We start from the raw sequence: 10,542 nt of genomic DNA on the forward strand, positions 1-10,542 counted from the left end.
TTGATTCCAAATTTTATTGATTTTTAATAAGCTTATTTGATCAATCCTATTAAGTGCTTTCTCAGCACCCATTGTCTTCTTTTTTAAAAAAAAGATTTATTTATTTGAGAGAGAGAGAGCACACACATGAGTTGGGGGAGGGGCAGAAGGAGAGGGAGAGAGACAGTCCCAAGCAGACTCCCCACTAAGAACAGAGCTCGATCTGGGGCTCAGTACCTCAATTCTGATATCATGACCTGAGCCAAAACCAAGAGCCAGCATCTTAACAGACTGAGCCACCCAGGTGCCCCATAATTGTCTGCTTTAATGTGTTGTTCAATTTCCGATATTGAAACATCCTTGTTCTCTTGTGATTATAGAAGAAGCCATTTTAAATGAAAAGTAGCAAACTGAATCTACTAGTGCCAAAACAAGAACACACAATGATATATCAGGATATATTCCAGGAAGGCAGGAACAATTACATCCTCATCTTATACCAAGCTTCTCTGCAAAGCATATTATATACCCTCTTATTAAATTAGATAATTAGTCTCTCCATTTCACAAATGAGAATACTGAGACTGAGAATTTAAGAATGCTTGAAGTATATAAAATGAGTTGCAAAGCCAGCATTTATTTCAAATTGCTTAGTCCAAAGCCCCTGCTACAAAATATTCTTTTAAAATTGCTGAACAGAAACAGTCTAGTCCTGAGGCAACAGGAATGAGGTCTCTGAGAAACCCTGCTTTTCCCAAAGTTTATCCTTTCTTCCCACCTCCAGCTTCTCATTTATTTATTGAGAGTAGAGTGATGGAAAGAGTTGGAAGTCACACTGGCCTGGTTTTGAATTCTCATTTCACTACTTCCTGTGCAATTTGTCAAATGTTGTTCTTATGTTTACAAAATACCTATAATAAGGACTGCATGAAATCAAGTCCCTTTTTTAAAAAAAGATTTTATTTATTTATTTGAGAGAGAGAGCATGCACACACTGGGGGAGAGGAGCAGAGGGAGGGAGAGGGAGAGGGAGAAGCAGACTCCGCACTGAGCAGGGAGCCTGACTGGGAGCTCAATCCCAGGACCCCAGGATCATGACCTGAGCCAAAGGCAGACGCTTAACTGACTGAGCCACCCAGGCGCCCCAAAATCAAGTCCCTTTATCAAGGTGTCTGAACATAAGAGATATTCAATAAATGGTAGTTATTTGGAATTAATGAAATTAAAAATAATTATATTTAAAACTTATATGCATACTCAATGTGAATAAAGAACTTTACAGCTGGAAGATTCTTTCAGCTCATAACACCTCATTTTATTGAAGGAAAACTTCAACTTGGGGATCTGCTGAAAGCACTTTTGCATGGACCTTTGTAAGTCAGCAGGAGACAAACTAAACCGAACACCGCTGGTGGCCTCCATCTGTTTACTAGTGCAGGGCAGCACAGAATTCTCTCTCTTTAACACTCTCTCCTGGCCACAGACACATCCACTCAATTGTGTCAGTCTTCAAGTGTCCAATAGTTGGTATTACCACTCTTGGCCAGTCAGGGGACACTGTTCTTTCTGCAACTCACCTGACAGATTGGAAGGAAAATGTTCACACAGGGGAATAGAGGTATTAACAGAAATGTTTACAATTGTAAACAAAATGTAACAGTGATACAGGGGAGTTGGTGGAAACTGAAAACCAGGAAGAGCAGTGCAAAATTCAGATCTCTGGGTTGGTCCCATTCCTAAACAAAGCTAAACAAAGACTTCAGACCTGTAGCCAGAATGTGTGTGTGTGTGTGTGTGTGTGTGTGTGTGTGTGTGAAAGAAAGAGAGAATGAGTAAGCAATTAAGAATTCATAACAGGGATCATAAGTTCAAATACCCAGAAGAACAAGGTAATAATAGTAATAAGTGGAGCAAGCCCGTCCTCAGACTGTGATGATGGGGACTTTCCAGTGGGTTCCTACTGTTTCCATGTGGGAATGTAGACCTAGTATTACCATACCTTCCTACTTTTAAGATAACTTGTAAATCTATTTTAATATGAACTCATCTAAATGCTATCTTGTCTAAACATGTTTGTCTGAAGACCACATTTGGATTTTAGGGCTTTTAAAAAGATTAACATAGTTATCCATATAATGCAGAAAGAAGGAATTTTTTTAAATTTCAAAGCACATATGAAATCTATCATAATACACAACACATAGGAAGTAATTTCCTCAAGACCACATAGCCAGGAAATGGCAGAGCTGAAACCAGAGGACTGGTTTCCTGGCTGAGTCTTGAGCCTATTTACTCCTCTGGCCACCTCCCTGACAAGACTAAGTTATCACAATAGAAGGTTTTGAGAACATGTTATCCCTGATAGGGCCTTTTTACTCTTTCTTCTATAGGTTGGCTTCTAAATCCCCAGTCTGGAGCTACATTATATCCTATTGATTAGCAGTAATCCTGGACTCTGATCCCTTAAATAAAAATGGCATATCTTCATAGCTCCTAAAGCGTCTTTGTTGACACTTGCTCATTAGAATGTCCTTGGAGCACTCTAATCTGGCTCCATTTACAACACCAGGAAGTGACAGGTGAGTCCAGGTAGGCTCAGATAAGAAAGTTGTTTGGATGTCTGTTTGGCCACAGTGGTGCAGATTCTGTATTGTGGCTTGACAGTTATTGGTACCTAATGGTATTATGGGCTGCCCTAAATTCTCTGTCTCTCACAAAGGGCCCTTATATTCCCTGTCAATGTTAGCTTCTGGTAAGAGGTGCAGAGAGTGCAGAGGTAAGTTGAGTCTAGGTGATGACCGCCCTGATTCACCCCTGAATCTCCACCCCAGCAAAACTTCGGACTATTCATTTAGTTCAAACTGATATACATCTACCAATCACATATTCTGAACAAGGTATTTTATTGTGAGGAGACTTTTAAAGTTGAATAACTCACAACTCTTTCCTTGTGGAAATTCATAATGTAGTCAGTGAGAGAGATGATATGAGAGATGTCTCTGGGTCTCCATCGATTGTGCCCCAAGGACTCAGCCCCTTACCTTTACTAGAAATGCTGCCAAATGCCAATGGCCACCGGTAATTTCCTCCTACAATTTCCCCCCAATTTGGCATCAGTAGAAAACATACTCTGTAGGTTCCCCTTTCACATTGTTCCCCACAAGTTTTCTTTCCCAAACATTAATGTCCATACCAATCATCTAAGATCTTGGTAAAATGCAGATTCTCATTTAATAGGCTTGCAGCAGGGCATGAGATTCTGCAATTCTAGTTACTTTCCAGGTGATGCTTATGCTGTTGAGCATTGTACCACACTCTGAGTAACAAGGAAAAGAACATATTTAAACCAACTTAGACACATTAAGGGCTTAATGTAAATCACAAAAAAGAATCAAATAAGGAAAGCAAATACAAAGATGTTAAATGGCTCCACCAGTCACAGTTTAGGGCCGCTTATCATCGTTCTTCCTCAGAAGTTTCTCTGGATTCTTGCTCTTCATTCATACCTGAAGATAGAGGCCATCAATTCCCCAAACAATAACAAAAGGATTCCTACCTACTCTCTGAAATGCAGGTCTCCTCTTTCTTAAAAGCAGATACTCTGTGGTATATTAGAGCCCCTTCAGGGATTAATTGATTGATTGACTAATTAATTAATGTAACTTAAGGACTATGAAGTAAAAGGAAATACCTCCTCTTTGAAAGAAATATTGCCCTGCTCCTAAGACAATTTATTGTAGAGAAAATGGAACTTCCACCTCTGCCCCATCATTTAGATTTTAGACTCAGTTTTCCAGGACTTTTATTCTAATCTGCCGAGTTTTTACACAATACACAATGGGATTCATCAAAGGTGGTACCAACAAGAATGCATCAGCTATCAGAATCATAGCCAAAGGGGATTTATGCTTGGCAAAGTGATGCATGGTAGCCAAGGTGATGATGGGCACGTAGAAGATGAGCACAGTACAACTGTGGGACACACAGGTATTAAGAGCTTTAAGTCTCTCCCCATGGGATGCAATACCCAATACAGTCTTCAGGATGAAGACATAGGAAACCGCAATGAACACACTGTCTGACATCATGCAGAGTGCGACAAACAGACCATAGTAAAAGTTAACCCTATTGTCAGAGCAGGCCAGTTTCATGACATCCTGGTGGAGGCAGTAGGAGTGTGAGAACAGGCGTTTATTACAGTACCTGAGTTTCTTTAAAGTGAAAGGAAGAGAAAGAACTAGTAGAATGCTTTTGATAGCAAATGTCAGTCCGATATGCAAAACTCTGGAGCTGGTAAGAATGGAGGCTACACCTCAGGGGGGTGCAAATGGCTAGAAAGCAATCAAAGGACATGATCAGAATTCATGGATGAAAAATTCCATGTCTGTGAATTCATGGATGAAAAATTCCTGGGCAATACATGCATCAGCAGAAATCTCCATGGCATTAAATAAAAAGATCCTCAGCATGGACGGAAGAGAAGAGAAAGACAAGCCCAGGTCAGACAGAGTCAGCATGGAGAGGAACTAGTACATGGGCTCATGCAGGGAAGGCTCTGTCCTGATGACAAATAGGATGGTGCAGTTGTCCAGGATGGCCAGGAGGTACATGAAGCAGATGGGGATGGAGATCCAAACGTGCACATGCTCAAGCCCTGGGATCCCAATCAACAGGAAGGTGGAGATTTCAAATCCAAGGTATTGAAAGCAAACATCACAAATAGGTCTCTCATTTATATGCTCCTGGTAGATAAATAACATTAACAACAAACAAATAAATTAAATATAAAATAAATTAAATATAGCTCATCCTTAGGCATCAAGCAATAATGTAATATAACTTCTTCTATATGAAGAAAAATGCAGAGTATATTTAAGCAGGTTCTTGATGATAGTCGAGACTTTACACTCTTCAAGTCTATCTTCCTTCCCCGATATACGTCTAAACAACTCAATAGCTTGGAAGCAACAAGGTGTTTTGATAAACTTTTTTTTTTTTTAAGATTTTATTTATTTATTTGAGAGAGAGAGAATGAGAGAGAGAGAACACATGAGAGGGGATAGGGTCAGAGGACGAAGCAGACTCCCCGCCGAGCAGCGAGCCCGATGCGGGACTCGATCCCGGGACTCCAGGATCATGACCTGAGCCGAAGGCAGTCGCTTAACCAACTGAGCCACCCAGGCGCCCCGATAAACTTTTTTATTAAAACTACACTTTTTGAGATTTATGCATCAAGTAAACTAAGTTGGAGTACATTGCAATCTGGAAAAACTATAACATCCTGAATGTGGTTATTGGTCATTAACTCATACAAGTCAGAGATGCTATAGTAGTAGGAGTTAAAGGAGGCCTCTTATATTATTGTTCATGCTACGTTATGTGTGAAAATATAAAATGGATCTACCACAGAGTTTAGCAAACTAATGTGCAGAGCCAAATTCAACCCATGCCTTGTTTTTGTACAACCATGAAAGTTTTTAAAATATTTTTAAAGAGTGTTCTTAAAGAGGAGAAGAAAAAGCATATATGACAGAGACAAATATGTGTCCTGAAAAGTCTAAAAGATCTACTTTCTGGCCATTTACAGAAAAAGCTTCTTGACCCCTGCACTAGAAAATTACCCATCCAAGCACAAGCACACAGACATGAACAATCACAGTAGAATGAGTATGGTGGGAATGGAGTATGGGTCAAAGGGAACTCCAAATTTAAGAGTAATGTTTTATTTTTCATTTTTAAAAAGCCAATAACATGTGAAGCAAATACACAGATGTTTTCAATTTTCCCAAAAGAATTGCAAAAACACAGGGCAATGCTCTGTACTTTTCTATATTCTTTTAATTCTTCCCCCTCCAAATTGTCTTACACAACACCACTCCCAGAACCATAAACCACCAAGAGATTTCCGGGACCAAACACTATTCACCAGCACAATCCTGTAGCCTGAGGCAGTCTGAGTGAGCACAGCAGGGAGCAGAAGAAGGACACCTCTGACACCAGCTATCATCCTCCAGGAGGTGAGCTGCCTGCTAGTAGACCAGAGTAAGTGGTGAGAAGGGAATGGCCAAGGGCAACCATTGGTCCTTTTGTGGGGAGTTAAGGAGTATTTCTTGTCAAGGGTAGAGAAAGAGGGAGTTGCATCCAGATGGAAGAAATTACAGGGTGAAGGGTGGAACTAGAAAGCAGGAAGAAGGGGAGAACAGTTACTAGCTCTTCTCTCTGCTGCCAAAATTTTGAAGGACCTTTGCCTCAACTTGACTCAAGATAGGAACTATGACAGTTTGTGGTATGTGGGGTGTGTCATATGGAGAAGCGATGAGGCTAGATGACGAGAACATATTTCAGTACTGAGCACACATTTTGTCTCAGCCTCTCATATGTGGTGAGTATTTCCTTGACGTCAAGCACATACCACAGTTGCCATTTGTAGGTGCTTGAAATACTCACATTGTTTCCATGCAATTGCTACTGGCCCAGCTCAGAATGGCCATAGTTCTTGCCCTTCTTTCCCTGTTCTTGGATTCCTTTGCCATTGCTCTTGGCTGTCCAATGTCTACCCTTTAGATTGTGACCAATTCAGGTTCTTATCTCTGGTATTTGGGCTTGATCCTGCTCATGTTCTTGGTGCCAGCATTACTTACTCACACCTTGGGTAGCTCTCCTTTTAATAGCTCTAGGCCAGAAAAACCCCAGAAGTGCAGCTGACACTCTGCCCTTGTCAGGGGAGTGGCATTCAGAGGGAGAAAAGTGATAATACACTTTTTATCCACTCTTGTTCAAAAGTCTCCTCAAAATGGTCATTTCTAAGATTCCATGTCTGAGGTCTTTTTGACAAGCTACCAACCTAACTCAGGTACCAAAGAAAGGACTTACTATTGATAACATTGTCTTTTCAACTGTGTTCATCATGCAAATACAAAGATGTACCCCATCCCACATATGTTCCCTAAACTTTTCAGCTCTCAGTGTTGTCCCAAATGCAGTTTGATCCCTTAGGCTAGACAACCCATGAAGCATTTTTACCTCTAGCTTTCTTAAAGGCATAGGTTAATCTTTATAAATTTCAGAGTTTTCATTAGGAAACATAAAATAATCTTAGGGAAATTGAATTTGAGTCTCTAGGACACCTACCAGGCTCCTGGGTTCCTTATCCCAGAGCAAGGGTGAAAAGGTTTCAAATTCTTCAGGTTCTGTAACTTCTCTGCTTCAGCACCATGTTGGGAATCCATATTCTTATATAGACCCTCATACTCTTTCCTAGCATAAGCATACCCTCCTGAGAATTAACAGGCACTTAATCCCCTGGGAACAATGACTCTCTAACTTCATCGTGGTCTGTCAATAGCAGGCTCTCCTAAGAAATTCAGAAAGCAGGATCTGACTCACAGTCACAGATTTAATTAACTCTTAAGATTCTGTTCCCACATCAGGTACAGGCTTTGAGGAGAGCCTGTCTCAGACATTGATAAGGTGGCCTATATCCAGCTATTGCTCCAAAAGTGTATGCCTTAATAGACTCAATCTAAGACTATCACAGACCTTATGTGGAATTCTGCCCACAGATATGTTCTGTTTGGTCATCACAACATCTACTTTTCTAAATGTGAGTGGATTTAGGTAGGTCACAAGCTTTCAAATTTATCATTGACTCCTCCTTTCTTCATTGTCTTATATCTAGTCCCTTCACATTTATTGGCCAGTGAAGGCATTTAATCTCATAAAACAGAAAGGAAAGCCCAGAATCACAAGCCTTCTGATATCTTAGACCCTCAAAGTCAGAAGTATCAATTTTTATTCAGCCCTCAACTTTGAAAATTGGAAATAAATAAAAAGTATAATTCTGGTGGTACACTTAGGAGGACATATGATTTTCAGAGACAGAATAGAAAAGAAGATCTAGTTAAACATCTTCAGCCTGAAACAAAGTAACAACAGATAAATGAACCGATTTACATAAGCCTACAATGATCATTTGGTCTTCAGGTTAATATAAAAGGGGATGAGCTACAGTCATCAGCATAAGTCAGGCAGGAAATTAGAGAAAAGAGGCTTATAATTTGATAGTGAAAATTGATTTTCCACATTCTAATATATATATATATATATATATGTATATATATGTATTATGTATTATAGTCAGAGCATTAAATATAGTAATAAAAATTCTTACACTTGATGTACTTAATCCAGCATCTGTCTGGGATCGTAACAGAAATATACGGCTCAATTATGTCTATGCTACATCCTCCCAGAATTCCTTGACATACATCTGCATTATTCTGAGCTGAACATTCCTTGATCTCTAGATCCAGAAATGACGTTAAGGTCACCAGGAGGAAAAGCAACTGGAACTAGAAAAAAATACTGGTGTTTTATTTTGTTTTGTTTTGTTTTTTTCAGGGAGCAAGGCAGTGAGAACTCTGCCCCTAGCAGGGCTCAATTTAGATAAAAGGCAAATTTACCTAAGAAAATTTAGGTAAAAGATTAAACAAAATGTATTATCCTCTTCCTGTTTTTGTTTCTCCAATTCAAATTGCTGCCCCAGCCCTTCCTCCTCCATTTCTTTCCTTCCTTTATTCCTCTTTTTTTATTTATTGTTAGTATTATAATTTCAATGTAAAAATCTATGAATTTCACAATGACAAATATTCCTTATAAAAGGAGTTGCTCTCACGGCCCTCTCTGAGACCACTTCTATGTGCTTTATATGCTTGTATGACTTTCCCCATTGTCCTGGAGCTACCTCCACCCTTTCTAAAACACTTGGCCCATGGAAATCTTTTTCTGAACCATTTCTCTTCTCTGAGGTTAAAAAAAAAAAAAGGTAAAGAAAAAGAAGTTGATAAGTATGCCACCCTAATTGATTTATGGAATTAAATGGGGAAGTAGAGCTTGCACCAAAAAAGAACAAGGGTGGCTTTTCAGTTCAACCGGAAAGATGGCTCAAACCTCACTTGGAGGCAACCAGCCTTCTGTCAACCTACAACCTCTCCTGGTGAGAACATCAGGGTTTGAGTTTATGTTGTGAATCAGCTTCTTTTGGCCTTATTGTCCAGTCGTTGTTGCAACAACCAGACCCATCACTCACTGGCTGGCTCCACAAAGGGAGAACATGATAACCTCTTGCCTTAGGCCTGCATTGTGCTCCTGTGCTTCTTGCCCCAGGGCTGACACTGAGGCAAGACACATTCTCAGGTATTCACTTGGTATTCATACATGTGAGAAAGAATGGGGGAATTAACAACTCATAGGATAAACATTGACCAATGGTAAATGAGATCCAATGGATAAATGTTTTCCTCCTTATTTTTCTGGATGGACTATCATGAGATGTATTTGATAAGGCTTCAGAGTTGTGTCTGCAGGAATAGTCCATAGTAACCCATAAAGGTGACTGGCTCATTATTTATTTACCATCTCTCAGCTGCAAATTCCTCTTTGCCTGTTCTATGACGATGGTGTTGGACTCTGTAAATACCTTTTTGTCAACTGACACAATGTTAAGACTTGTCAGTGGAAGGCAGTGGAGGAACACTGGAGGGAGAAGGATTTTTCTCTTCCTGGTTTCTGTGTGCTTTGTTGGCCGGACTCCCACAGAACATGCTATTTTTCTATTGCTTGGCACTGTGTGGTTTCTTCAGTACTCAGTTCTAGCAGTGCACAGCTTCCTCCAGTATTAGTCACTGAGCTTGTTTTCCATTCTTCACTGGGACAACAGAGACATAACCAAAGGCCCAGACAGTATGTAGCAGCACTCTAGCTGAGGGAACATCTCCTACCTCTTCTCCTTAGCCCTGGGTATGTGTATATAAATCGGGGCAGCACAGGGCTAGCCATCTAGCCACCCAACCCTCCTCTCAAAAGGGCAGCCTGGAGCTACCCATGCCTGAGCCTCACATGGAAATGTATTATAGTCCTATAAAGGGCACTCTCTCCATATCCCAGTTCCAGCAATGCCCAGCAGTCATAAGCTTGTCTGGCACACAGAGCTCAGAGACTTGGCATCTTTCTTGGCACTCCCAGAGGGCAGATTGTTTTGCAACCTTCACCAATAGACACCTTAGTAACTTCACAGGCTCAAAATTTACTTAAAAAAAGTAAATCTGTCCATTTACATATGTACTTGTTCGTTGAGGAAAGGAAAATACCCAAATTCCTCGAGGATTATTAGACATGGGATATCATTTCTCACTGATAATAGGCAATGAAACATGTCATCAAGCTCTTTTTTGATTAAAGTATGAGATTATTGGGGCAAGATGATTAATGGAATTATTGACAAATTTTATCTCACAGTGAACACAATGATTTTCATACCTGTGGTTATTCCCCAGAGCCCTAAGTATATAATTGGTTATATTACACTTATGAGCTGGGAAAACTTTCATGTTACCATGTCTGTGAAGTTGCAACCATTACAGTAGGAAAGACAAAGTACAAAGTCAAAGTAAGCACAAATAAATTTTGTGAATAGTTGTCCCAGAATTCCATGACACTTATCACTGTATTATAGATGCCTCTCCATTAATTCACATTCATGGCCTCACTGAAGGTTCTGATAAG

At 40.0% G+C, this 10,542-nt stretch overlaps 1 pseudogene; it reads right to left on the minus strand.

The window, feature by feature from the left end:
- Positions 1-1,901: 1,901 nt before the first annotated feature.
- Positions 1,902-4,739, minus strand: LOC110576409 (annotated as a pseudogene).
- Positions 4,740-10,542: the final 5,803 nt, after the last annotated feature.

Source organism: Neomonachus schauinslandi, chromosome 11 (assembly GCF_002201575.2).
Source record: "Neomonachus schauinslandi chromosome 11, ASM220157v2, whole genome shotgun sequence".
NCBI lineage: Eukaryota > Metazoa > Chordata > Mammalia > Carnivora > Phocidae > Neomonachus > Neomonachus schauinslandi.